This window comes from Chiloscyllium plagiosum, unplaced genomic scaffold (genome assembly GCF_037043375.1).
Source record: "Chiloscyllium plagiosum isolate Xiang-an unplaced genomic scaffold, Cpla_swu_hap1 HiC_scaffold_32, whole genome shotgun sequence".
In the NCBI taxonomy this organism is placed as follows: Eukaryota; Metazoa; Chordata; class Chondrichthyes; order Orectolobiformes; family Hemiscylliidae; genus Chiloscyllium; species Chiloscyllium plagiosum.
In genome coordinates this window covers 3,968,927-3,982,485 of record NW_028270170.1, presented here as the reverse complement: position 1 = coordinate 3,982,485, position 13,559 = coordinate 3,968,927, and the positions used below count along the sequence as shown (strand labels likewise).

The 13,559-nt window shown below is 42.1% G+C and overlaps 1 protein-coding gene across 4 annotated transcripts in view; it reads right to left on the bottom strand.

The window, feature by feature from the left end:
- The window catches only part of LOC122539732 (sorting nexin-11-like), a 131,103-nt gene that overhangs the window by 8,443 nt on the left and 109,101 nt on the right, over window positions 1-13,559 (bottom strand). The gene's annotated exons all lie outside the window — the stretch shown is intronic.

The window sequence follows — 13,559 nt, the reverse complement described above, 5'->3', positions numbered from 1 at the left end:
GTGAAATTATACATTTCAGTGTAAGAAACAGAAGAGTATTATTTAAATGGAATCCTTGTACACCAATCAAGAAAATAGGCAGGCAGATGCAGGAAGGCAAATTGTATAATGACCTTCACCACAAGGGGATTCCAAAAAAGGGATTGCTTAGTGTAGTTGTTCAGGGACTTGGTGTGACCACACCTGGGATATTGCAGTTTTGGTCTCCCTTCTTAAGAAAGGTTGTATTTGTCACACAGTGGAGGTTCACCAGGCTGATACAGGGGACAGCAGGACTATCCTGTGAGAAGAGATTGGTTTGACTGGAACTATATTCAATAGATTGATTCCAGAGAGGAGGTGCTCTCTGCCATTTCCCAATAGGTGCTGTTTGACTACCTCAAATGTGGCTTGTGGTTGATGGAGACCAATATCAGTCTACTATCTTCACCCAGAACCTGACTTCCTTCTGGCTTGGAATGCTGTGAAAAGGATTACTGCAAATGAGGGAGTGTTACAGTCACTTTGCACTTGAAATGGACAGCATCGCAATTTACTAGGTGCAGTGCAGTGCTAGAGAGCTTTTTGGGGGAGTTTGGTGACAATGGTTTTAACAAAAGGGGAAGGGTAAAGGAAGTGGTCTACGATAAGGTGAAAGCTGGGACGTTTGTGCAACTTGAGAGGAAGTTTGCAGGAAAAAAAATCAGGACAGTCCAGAACATCTGGTAATCCAATGTGTAGGTGATTGCAAATAGAAAAAGCAAATCATCTTGCCCTTGTGAATGAGGATCTACACAGAACTGATTTAAATCCTACATGCAGTATCCCAGAATCTGTTGATGTGAGGATTGTATCATTCAGACTGTCTGCAAGTGCTTTCCTTATTAGGAATAGCAGACAGACCCTGATAAGATCATTTCCCATTTGGCTCAAGTGCACTATAACGCACTTAGCAACACTGGGGCATATTGATAGCTAGGCATCAGGGAAGCTGATCTCATATCTGTCTGATAGACATTCTGATTCATACAGTCAGCTCCACAACTAAAATTAAAGGAACATGCTCAATCTTAGTTAGACTGCTTCAGTACACACAGTGGTTTCAGTACACATGGTGGATCTGGACTCTGTTCACAAAGCACAAGAAAATCGCTTTTCAGTTTAATTTAATTCTCCAGTCTTCCCTATTGCTCTGTTGAAGCTGTTGATTCCCATATGTACCAACCAACAAATCACCCCTCATGCCCAAATCTGAACAGTATGATATTTAAACAGGAGGGCATTGTATCTTAGATTGCCAGCTCTGCCTGAGGGTATTCCTCAAGGATGCCCCCGACAGCTGAACAGCCATTTTCCACCATGTACAGAATTGCCACAATCCTTTTGTTTTTAGATTAAATGTGGAGGTGGTGTGTTCAGTGTTAATTGACTCACCACCCTGCATGGTAAGATGAAAGTGAGGGCTGCAGATGCTGGAGATCTGAGTCAAGATTAGAGTGGTACTGGAATCATTCCTGATGAAGGGCTTTTGCCTGAAATGCCAATTTTCCTGCTCCTCGGATGCTGCCTGACCTGCTGTATTTTTCCAGCACCACTCTAATCTTGACCCTGTATGGTAAGAAAGCTTGCTGGACTGCAAGCCAATCATCTTGGTAAGAACTGATCGGTGAGTTTCCTTGACAGTGCCAGAAGATGCTAGCTAATCATAGCTTCTAAGTCCTGAAGACCGTCAGTCAAGGCCTGCATTTCAGGGGATCCAACGATGAGGAGGTGAGTGCTTCTCAAGGTGGGGATCAGGAGGAGAGGGGTTAGGTGGAGTCACAGAAAAACAAGACAAATGTGGGAAAGCAGCCACTTCTCTCACCTGCTAGGAAGCAGGTAATTGGAGATGTGGCAAGTTAAGGCTCTATGCAGACACTGATTGACCACTTCAGGGCCATATCTGCTGGCAAGTCGAGTAAGTTTCCAGTTGTAAATTATACCCGTCTCTATCACTTCTTCTGGTAGCTCCATTCCAAAAGCGCAGCAGCCCTATTGGCCCTCAAGTCTCTTTTAAATCTTTCCCATCTCATATTAAACCTATACTCTCCAGTTTTGGACTCCCCTTCCCTAGGGAAAAGACTTTGGATATTCATCTTATCTAAGCCACTCATGATTTTATAAAGCTCTATAAGGTCACCCCTCAGCCTCCAATGCACCAGAGTAAGCAGTCCCAGCCTATCCTGCCTCTCCTTATAAATCAAACTCTCCAGTCCAGCCACAAACTTGTCTGGATAGTTGGCTTGCGATGCAGAATGACACCAATATTCCACAGATTCACTACCATCAGAAAGAAGAAATTCTTCCTTATCATTGATTTAAATGTGTGACCCCTTATTCTGAGATTAAGCCCTCTGGTCCCAGACATTTCCATAAGGCGAAATAATCTTTCCATATCAATCCTGTCAAATCCTCTTATAATCTTGCATGCTTCAATAAGGTTGCCTCTCACTCTTCTACATTCCAATTAGTACAGGCTCAATCTGCTCACACTCGCCTCAAAAGACAGTCCCTCCATACCTAATATTAGCTTAGTAAATAGTTGGACTGCGTCCAGTATATCTTTCCTTAGATAAGGTGCCTAAAGCTGTTTATGGCATTCCAGCTGACTCATGCTTTGTGTAGCTTTAGCAAAACCTCCCGACTTTTATACTCCAATAAAGGCCAATTTGCTTTCTCTATTATGCCTTGAACTTGGATGCTTGCTTCTTGTGATTGACAAATTTAACTGGTCATTAGAAAGACAATGGACTTACAGAAGAAACCCAGCAGGCCATCAGATAGCCAATCGTACCAACACTAAGCAGAAAGAAAGAAGGGAACACTCTCAACACACTGGAAAGGAAAGCTCTGGAAGAACTCCGGATATACAGAAATATTGTATTCCTACCAGCAGACAAAGGGTGCATGACTGTCATCTTGAACAGAACACAATACATTGAAAAAGCAAACACACTACTCACAGATACCGACGCCTACCAACAGGTAGCAATGGACCTGACTCCGCAGCTAGAAAACCGTATTACAGCAACACTGAGCAAACTTCAAATGACAGGTGAAATTAACAAGATAGACCTGCAGAGAATGTAACCTGAAGGAACCAACACACCCCATTTCTACGGATTACCAAAGGTACTAAACAAGGGGCCCCCCCCTCAGGCCCACAGTCTCATTTCCCGCTACACCGACATACAGACTAGCAAAGGCACTGCGATGCAAACTGAAGCACTTGTTGAAGACTCAAGCCACTCCATCCACTCCACCCAGGAATTCCTGAACATCATCAAAGACACCAAGGTAGAGGATGACGAGGTCATGGTTTCCTTTGACGTGATGGCCCTATTCACATCAATTAACATCAGCCTGACCAAAGAAACACTGGCCTCACTGCTAGACAAACCAAGGGCACAAACACCAGACAGCACCAACTCCTTCAGCAAGGACAGCATCCTCAAGCTAGTAGATTTGTGCCTCACAACCCACTTCACCTTCAACGATAAGATCTACAAACAAATCAATGGGACTCCCATAGGATTACCAATATCAGGACAATTAGCAGAAGCAGTAATGCAGAGATTAGAACAAATAGCCCTCCCCACGATCCAACCCAAACTTTAGGTCCGCAATTTGGATGACACCTTTGTCATCACGAGATGCAACAAATTAGAAGAAACCCACATTCACAAAAACAACATCTTTACCAGTAGAAAGTTCACCAAAGATGAAGAGAACAACAACAGACTCCACTTCCTAGATGTCACAGTAGAATGAAAAGCCAATAGAGAGCTACAGACCTGAAATCCACACACACTCAACTAAAGGAGCAATCATCCCAACACCCACAAACAGAGCCGCATCAGGACATTATTTAAACGAGCCATAACATGGTGCAGCACCCAGGAACTATGAGAACGTGAGGAAAAACACATATACAATGTATTCAGGAACAAGGGGTACCCGATAAGCACAGTCCGCCGATTCCTACACAACAGACCTAAACAAGAACTCTCGCTCAGAAACTCCAGCCACCCTGCCATACATTACAGACATCTCAGAGATGACGACCGGACTACTCCGGCCCCTAGGCATCATGGTAGCCCACAAACCTACCACCACACTGAAACATCTCCTGATGAATCCAAAGGACCCCATACCTACAACCAGCAGAACAAAAGTCATACACAAAAATACCCTGCAAGGACGGCAACAAACATTACAATGGACAGAGAGGCAGGAAACTAGCCACCAGGATACATGAGCATCAACTAGCCACTAAAAGACATGACCAACTATCACTAGTATCCATACACACTGACGAAGAGGGACATCAGTTTGACTGGGACAATACGTCTATCCTGAGACAGGCTGAACGGGAATTCCTACAGGCCTGGTATACAAACTGGAACTCCATTAACAAACATATCGATTTGGACCCCACTTAGCAACCTCTCAGAAAAAGAGCTGGAAATGATATCACCCACCACAGTAGATCATGACAGATAAATAGCAAGCAGGATAGATCACCAGTGCTACATCAGAGGCTCATTGATGATGTTACTGAGCATGGTGATGAAATGTCTGACAACAAATCTACCAGCTCAGCAAGCAAACTTACAACTTTAACTAGTCATTATCACACTGTCGTTTGTTAGACCTTGCTGTGTGTAAATTGACTGCCATGATTCCTACATTATAACTGTGATGACATTGCAGAAAGTACTTGATTAACTGTAAAGAATAAAATCCTCCCTGTCCAGGATTCTTTTACTCAGTTCAACATCAGCAGCAAACACAACTGACAAATTCTACTGATTATTTCTTCAAACTTGTCTGTCAGTAGGTGGAGCACATCTGCCTGAAACTTGTTTTCGCTGTGCAGTATAGATCAAACACTAAAAATGAATTAGTGTCAGGAAACAGGCGTAGGAGGAGTATCCTGAGTATTAAACATAAGTTATGTTGATGCCTCAGGGAAATTGGATTAAGTATATAGTTTCATAGTCCATGCACATAACGTAGGTTTAAGCAGAAGATTTAATGTCCCCTTCAGTTTCACTTTTCTAAATATTAACTTGCTGATGGATACTATCTAGTCAGAATACCAACACTCACCCAAGTCATAATACTTAGCATTCTTGAGATATGAGACCCGAAGCATTGGAAACTCCAGTACCTTCCCCTAACTGGTAAATATATTTCCCCTATTTTTCTGCTCCTCCTTTGAAGACCCTCACTGGGTTCATCTGTACCAGTGTGGTATGCTCTTTTATAATACCTTAAATGGCTATATTCCACATGTAAGATCAGACAGGAAAGTCAGTGAGGTACTTGACCACGGGAATAAACATACTCACCAGTATATCTCAAACAGATATGGTGGATTTTTCCCTCTCTGACCTAAATATAGCCAACCTTTTATTAGTCTAGCTGAAAGTGTGGTTACAATGTCGGGAGTTACCAATGACAGTTCCCTACACACGTGAGAAACAGTAAGATGGACTTGGTAGTCTATTCCAGAGAGTTGTGGAGGCAACATCACTTAAAATATTTAAAAGAGAGGTAGTTAGGATTTTGAAAGATCAAGCATTGAGAGCTATGAAGAGCTGACATGCAGGAGGAATTGAGACTTGACAGAGATCAGCAAATATCTTAGAGGCTGAAGGGCTGAATGGCCCCGTTCTGCTCCTATTTCCCATGTTCTTATGTACACATGTCCCCAGCCCCAATGTGTGTGTCTCCTGCAGCAATCACATTAGTCAAAAGGAGTTTGAAGTGAAAGTAAGATCTATAACCAAAGGAACATTACTTTTGCCTGCAGCATCAGTGGATTATCAGGAAGTATCAGGCAGTCAAGGAATTAATGATGTTTTACAGTGCCTTTTTACAGCTATGAGAGCAGGGACAGCAAAGGCACTGGTACACAATGGAACCAAACCTTCCTCAATCACAGCAAGAAAATTCTATGTAAATCCTTTGGATTATTCTCCTCTCTGTGTTTCTTGTATATCTGTAACATTTATCAGAAGAGAAGGAGGTCCTTATACCCCTTTAACCTGTTTGGCCACTCTCTGAGACTACGGCTTATCATAGAAACTCTATCGTGTGGAGGCAGGCCATTCAGCCTGTCATATTCATACCAACCCTTCCAAGAGCAGCCCAACCAGACCCACCCCTACCCTATCTCTGTAACCTTGCATTTCCCATGGCCAATCTACCTAGCCTGCACATCCCTGGACACTATGGGCAATTCAGCATGGCCAATCCACCTACTTTGCACATCTTTGGATTGTGGGAGGAAATCAGAATACCCAAGAGACATTGGGAGAATGTGCAAACTCCACATAGACAGTTGCTAATAGGTGGAATTGAACCCAGGCCCCTGGCATTGTGAGGCAGCAGTGCTAACCACTGAGCCACCATTCAACCCCAAATAATTGGCAGCTGTGGGCTAACCTCTGATCTAATTGCGTATCCTTGCCTTTTCTCCATATTCCTTGATGCCAGATATCTATCAATCTCAAATTTAAAATTACCAATTCAATTATGTCAATTACTGTTTGTGGAAGAATTTCAAAATTCCATCATTCTTTGTGTGTACAGGTATTTCTAAAAATTTGTGAAACAGCTGACTCTTAGGACAGGCAATCCCAACCACTGAGAAAAGAGTATGTCTATCCATCCCAGCAATCAACCTTAATACATGACAATTTCAAAGTACCTCTTAATCTACTAAATTCCAAGAAATGCAACCCTACTTTGTGTAATCTGGCCTTGTAATTTAATCCTCAATTCAAGGTATCCATTTTATAAACTGATATTGTTTTTCCTCCAAGATCAATACATAAGTCCTAAGGTGTGGATTTTGTATAGCTGCAATATAACGTCTTGCCCTTAACTTTCTAGTCTGTTAGGAATAAGGGTGAAAATTCCAATAGCCTCTGTGATTATTTTCTATGAATGCTCATGGCACTTAATAAGATACTAGGAAAGATTGCTAAAAGTTAAGTCAAATATTTTGGGTTTGAGGAGCAATTTAAAGAAGAAGAGAGGTAGAGGATGGAGTGCAAAGGGAGATTTCCACAAGAAATTACTAACATTTAGTCTCTTGGCAGTTGAAGACATGTCTGTCCGAAGTCATGAGATTAAATTTGGGGATTTGTAAGAGGTTAGAATTGGAGGATACAGAGATCTAGGAATGGAGGAGATTACAGAGATAAGGGAAAGATGAGACCAGGGAAGTCTGGTTCAGAGGATAACTGCAGGTTCCCAGGTTTGGCTTACTAAGCACAGGTCATGCATTGAGCTTTCAAGCTTACTGCTTATAACACCAGATACTGCTCCAGTGGCCTTTCCACTTCTCTGTGTTGTGGTTTTAATTTTCATTTTCACTCATTTAACAGACAGAAATACTGACACTTTTACTGGAAACCTGTTTTGTAAGAAAAATCCCAGAAGATTTCTAGACAGTGCTTTACTTGTTAGTGCCACTGTCTCTAACTGGGAACCTATCCATTAATATAAGCATCCAGCAGCCGCTCCAGCTTTCAGTCTCTACATACTCAACCTAAGTTAGCAGATTTAGAAAATGTGAGTGGGAAGAAGCTGATTATAGGCATCACAGTGTTGGGCTTTAACCCAACTGTATTAAAACAAAGGAGATATTACAACACTGTAAAATAATCAACAGACAGCATTCAAGGCTGGTCAACAGTTCAGGACTGTTGTTTAATAGCACAGTTTAAAGCATGACAGACAGTCTCACAGTGTAGGAAAATAAAACAAAGAATTGCGGATGCTGGAAATCAGAAACACAAACAGAAATGGCTGGAAGAACTCAACAGCTCTGGCAGTATCTGTGGAGAGAAAGCTTAATTAATGTTTCAGGTCCAGTTCTAAAGAAGGGTTACTGGACCTGAAATGTTAACCCTGCTTTCTCTCCACAGATGCTGCCAGACCTGCTGAGCTTTCCCAACCATTTCTGTTTTTGTCTCTTTCAGTGTAAGCCCAGCTTTAATATCTTATTATGGAGTGAGATGTTCCACTTAACTCAGACTATACATGTTCAGGAGTTGACACCGAGAGACACAAGCCTTACAAAAGCAGCTAGGAATGAACTGCTCTTAGTATAAATCATTTTCTCTGGTGGGGAACAAGGAAGAAATAACCTTGAAATTATAGCTAGGATTTTCAGAGGTGATGTCAGGATGCAATTCTTAACATTAAAGGTCAGGGAAATCTTAAACTCTCCCCACGAAGGTGAGGTTACTTGTAAATTTAGAAACTGAGACTAGCAGATATTGTTTTGGATGAGGGTTGATGTTCCTTTCAGCTGCATGGAAAGTGGTTGCGAACAAGCAAAGTTCCCTTTAAGGTGCATTCATATGCAGTCACATGTTTATCTCACAGGGATGTTACAGAACAACCAGCTGCAATGCATAGCATATAGAATGGAGAGGTAACACATAGGGCATTCAAGGTATGAAAGAACCATGGCAAGTGGATGGAGTAAACATACAGATCTGAATGGAAAAAAAGGGTTGAAAAGATGACCCTCCTTTTCTTATGTTCCTAGCACCATGTACTGCACTTATATAATTATTTGGTCCCAGGTGGGTTGCCAGAGTTATTTTAAAACTCCTGGGCTAGTTTCTGGAAAATTAATGGTCACTATCCAATGACAGCTAAAAGGAAAGTCGGACCAATTGGCATTAGTATCAGGTCAGGATCTGGCCCATGCTCACCCTAACTTGATGACACTCTTCAGACCATTTACTTGTTCCACTTAATCTCTGGCTTCATCACAAGCAGCTTCCATCCTAACAACTACCTTCAATGACTGTGCATTTGGGCATTTCTCTTAGACAATAGACAATTGGTGCAGGAGTAGGCCATTCTGCCCTTCGAACCTGCACCACCATTCAATATGATCATGGCTGATCATCCTTAATCAGTATCCTGTTCCTGCCTAATCTCCATAACCCTTGATTCCACTATCCTAGAGAGCTCTATCTAACTCTTTCTTAAATGAATGCAGAGACTGGGCTTCCACTGCCCTCTGAGGCAGAGCATTCCACACAGCCACCACTCTCTGGGTGAAGAAGTTTCTCCTCATCTCTGTCCTAAATGGTCTACCCCATACTTTTAAGCCGTGTCCTCTGGTTCGGCACTCACCCATCAGCAGAAACATGTTTCCTGCCTCCACAGTGTCCAATCCTTTAATAATCTTATATATCTCAATCAGATCCCCTCTCAGTCTTCTAAACTCAAGGGTATACAAGCCCAGTCGCTCCAGTCTTTCAGTGTAAGGTAATCCCGCCATTCCAGGAATTGACCTCGTGAACCTATGCTGCACTCCCTCAATAGCCAGAATGTCTTTCCTCAAATTTGGAGACCAGAACTGCACACAGTACTCCAGGTGTGGTCTCACCAAGGCCCGGTACAGCTGCAGAAGAACCTCTTTGCTTCTATACTCAATCCCTCTTGTTATGAAGGCCAGCATGCTATTAGTCTTCTTCACTACCTGTTGTACCTGCATACTCTTGCAAAGTATCCTCACTGCTCAGCATCCCTCTCTCTCCTGTAAAGTTTCTTAGCTCGTTAAAGACCCTGTTGAAATGTGGTTGGTAGTTGCTGGGGTAGCTGCGGTAATCATGAATCTGTATTTCAACAGAAGTCAGAACCTTATGTTTCTGTGCTGTAATTCAGGAGAAAAGATAACAAAAATCATCTTTCGGGGTCAAAATGTACCAGCATTACGGGTAGGACTAGCGTCTTATTTAAAATGAGCTTGAGATACAGCTCCTAGCTTGGGTTTAGCTACACACTGATTGGTTTGTGTATTTGCTGTGTTTCGATTTTATTCTCCCCCTGGCAGGAAGTTTGAGATTAATTCTGTCTGTTCTAATTCCAGACAGGATGTGATCTAAACAGATAAAACAGATTTCACATTATTAACTGTATGCGAGTCTCTTGCAGCCGTGTATAGGAGCATCAGACACATTACTGAGGTGAGTAAACAGGCATTCCAATGTTCCTTGAGGAGGGCTAAGGGATTGGTGCTCAACAACAATGTGCCAGTGAAAGCAGTAAAGGAGAAAACAAAGGAGCAGAATGGATTCAAATGTGGAATTCAATTCGTTTCCACATGTACATATATAGTACAGGGGGGGAAACTAAAGATCAATTTACCATGTCAGCAAACAAAATGTTTCAGGCATGGCTCAATTGGCAGCACTCTCTCTTCAAGGGTCATGGGTTCAAGTGCCAGTCTAAAGACCTATGTATATAGTCCAGACTGATACTTCAGCAAGTGCTGGATTGGTGGAGATGCCTTTGCTTGAAGGTGACATGTTAAACCAAGGCATCATATGCTCTCTCAGATGGATTTTAAAGATCTTGTGGCAATATTCAAAGAGCACTTGAATACTGGCGTCCTGGTCATTAACTGTCACTCAATTGACATCTAAAGCAAATGATTTGGACATCATCTGTTTGGGGGGCTTCTTGTGTCAAATTGACTGTCACATTTTCCTTCACTCAACAGTGACTACACTTCAAAAATACTTAATTTGCTATAAAGTAAATAATCATGAGGTAATTGAAGACCATATGAAAATGAAAATCACCAAATCAGAGAATAATAAAACATTCAGCCTATTATTCCTATGCCAATTCTTTGAAAGAGTTATTCAGTTCGTCATATCCCACTTTGCTTTGCTCATAGCCAAACAAATTCTCCCTCTTGCAGTATTTATTCAAACATCTCTTTGAAAATTATTATTGAACCTGCTTCCATCATCCTCTCAGGCAGTACCCTCCGGATTATAATTGTGTCACAAAACCATTATTGTCATCTCATCTCTATTAGCTTTTCCTTAAATTTGTGTCCTCTATTTACCAACTCTTCTGCAACTGGAAACTGTTTCTCTTTATTTACTGAATCAAAACCGTTCATGATTTTGAACACACTAAATTTCCATTTAAACTTCCTTGTTCTAAGGAAAACAATTTCAGCCTGTTGCATACATAAAGCATTCTTTCTGCTTTCAATGAGTAGGGAGGTATGGCTGCTCTCCTTGCCTTTGGGATTGTATAGTTTGGTGCAGATGAAGATTACATATTTCACACTCAAGTTTCCATGGTGAAGCTGAGATGAGGATGACCAGAGAAGTGTCTGAGGCACAGGAAGTAGCATCAGAACTCTTGGATTAGAATGGAGGAAATGGCCTGAACTTTTGCCAAGCCAGGAGTCTTTTAGAAATGGTGATGGATCCCAATTCTAGGATTCCTCACTCTATTCAGAAGCTTCAGGAGTACTGTTCATAGGTTTTTGCTAAATTGGGTCAAAGCCTATACCAAGTACTTCCAACTAGAGGCATACAACACAGAAACAGACCGTCCAGTCTGACTTGTCCATGCTGACCAGATATCCTAAATTAATCTAGCCCCATTTGCTAGCATTTGGCCCATATCCCTCTAAACCTTTCCTATTCATATACCCATCCAGATGTGTTTAAATGCTGTAATTGTACCAGCCTCCACCACTTCCTCTGGCAGCTCATTCCATATACGCACCACCCTCTGCGTGAAAAAGTTGCCTGCTAGGTCCCTTTTAAATCGTTCCCCTCTCACTTTAAACTATGCCCCCTAGCTTTGGACTCCCCCACCCCAGAGAAAAGACCTTGGCTATTCACCCCATCCATAATCTGTCCTAAATTTGTGACCTTTTATTCTGAAATGATGCTCTCTAGTCCTGGACTCTTCCACAAGGGGAAACAACTTTCCTGCATGTTCTCTGTCAAGTTTGTTAAGAATCTTATATGGGTTAATAAGGTTTACTCTTATTCTTCTAAACTTCAACCTAACCAATCTCTTCTCATAATAAGAAAATCTGTCCATACCCAGAATCCACCTAGCTAACTTTCTTTTGACTGCTTCCAATTTCAGTATCCTTCCTTAGATAAGGGGACCAAATCTGATCACAATATTCCAGCTGTGATCTGACTAGTGCCTGTATAATTTTTGAAGTATTACTTTGAAGAGCAGCAGAGAGTTTTTCATAATACCCTGGCTCATCTTTACCACTCAACCAATCACAAAAAAAAAATGATATGGTCATTTCGGCAGCTAACTCTCAGTTGTCTATAGGAACATCTAAACCCTTCCTATTCATACACCCATCCAGATGCCTTGTAAATATTGTATTTGTATCCAACTCCATTACTTCCTTTGGCAGCTTATTCCATATACACACACCATCCTTACGTGAAAAAGTTATTCCTTCGATCCTTTTCAAATCTTTCCCCTCTCACCTCAAATGTATATTTTCTAGTTTTGGTCTCCCCCACCTTTACATGCCGATGTGAATATTGAGTCACAATTAATTAGAATGGACGGCTTTGAGGTATGTAGGGAAGAGATGTTGGAAATTCTGGAAAGGGTGAAAATAGATAAGTCCCCTGGGCCTGATGGCATTTATCCTAGGATTCTCTAGGAAGCAAGGGAGAAGATTGCAGAGCCATTGGCCTTGATTTTTATGTCCTCGTTGTCTACAGGAATAGTGCCAGAAGACTGGAGGATAGCAAATGTGGTTCCCTTGTTCAAGAAGGGGAGTAGGGATAACCCTAGTAACTATAGGCCGGTGAGTCTCACTTCTGTTGTGGGCAAAGTCTTAGAGAGAATTGTAAGGGATAGGATTTATGAACATCTGGATAGGAATAATGTGATCAAGGATAGTCAGCATGGTTTTGTGAAGGGCAGGTCGTGCCTCACAAACCTTATTGAATTCTTTGAGAAGGTGACTAAGGAGGTAGACAAGGGTAAAGCGGTAGATGTGGTGTATATGGATTTTAGTAAGGCGTTTGATAAGGTTCCCCATGGTAGGCTACTGCAAAAAATACGGAGGTATGACATTGAGGGTGAGTTGGAGGTTTGGATTAGGAATTCGCTGGCTGGAAGAAGACAGAGGGTAGTAGTTGATGGTAAAGGTTCATCTTGGAGTGCAGTTACTAGCGGTGTTCCGCAAGGATCTGTTTTGGAACCATTGCTGTTTGTCATTTTTATAAATGACCTGGAGGAGGGGCTAGAAGGTTGGGTGAGCAAGTTTGCGGATGATACGAAAGTCGGTGGAGTTGTTGACAGTGAGGAAGGATGTGTCAGGTTACAGCAGGATATAGATAAGTTGCAGAGCTGGGCAGAAAGGTGGCAAATGGAGTTCAATGTAGGTAAGTGTGCGGTGATTCACTGGTAAGAGTAACAAAAAGATGGGGTACTGGGCTAATGGTCGGATACTTGGTAGTGTGGATGAGCAGGGGGATCTTGGTGTCCATGTACACAGATCTCTGAAAGTTGCCACCCAGGTAAATGGTGCGGTGAAGAAGGCATATGGCGTACTGGCTTTTATTGGTAGAGGAATTGAGTTCCGGAGCGCTGAGGTCATGTTGCAGTTGTATAGGACTCTGGTGTGGCCGCATCTGGAGTATTGTGTGCAGTTTTGGTCGCCATACTATAGGAAGGATGTGGAGGCACTGGAATGGGTGCAG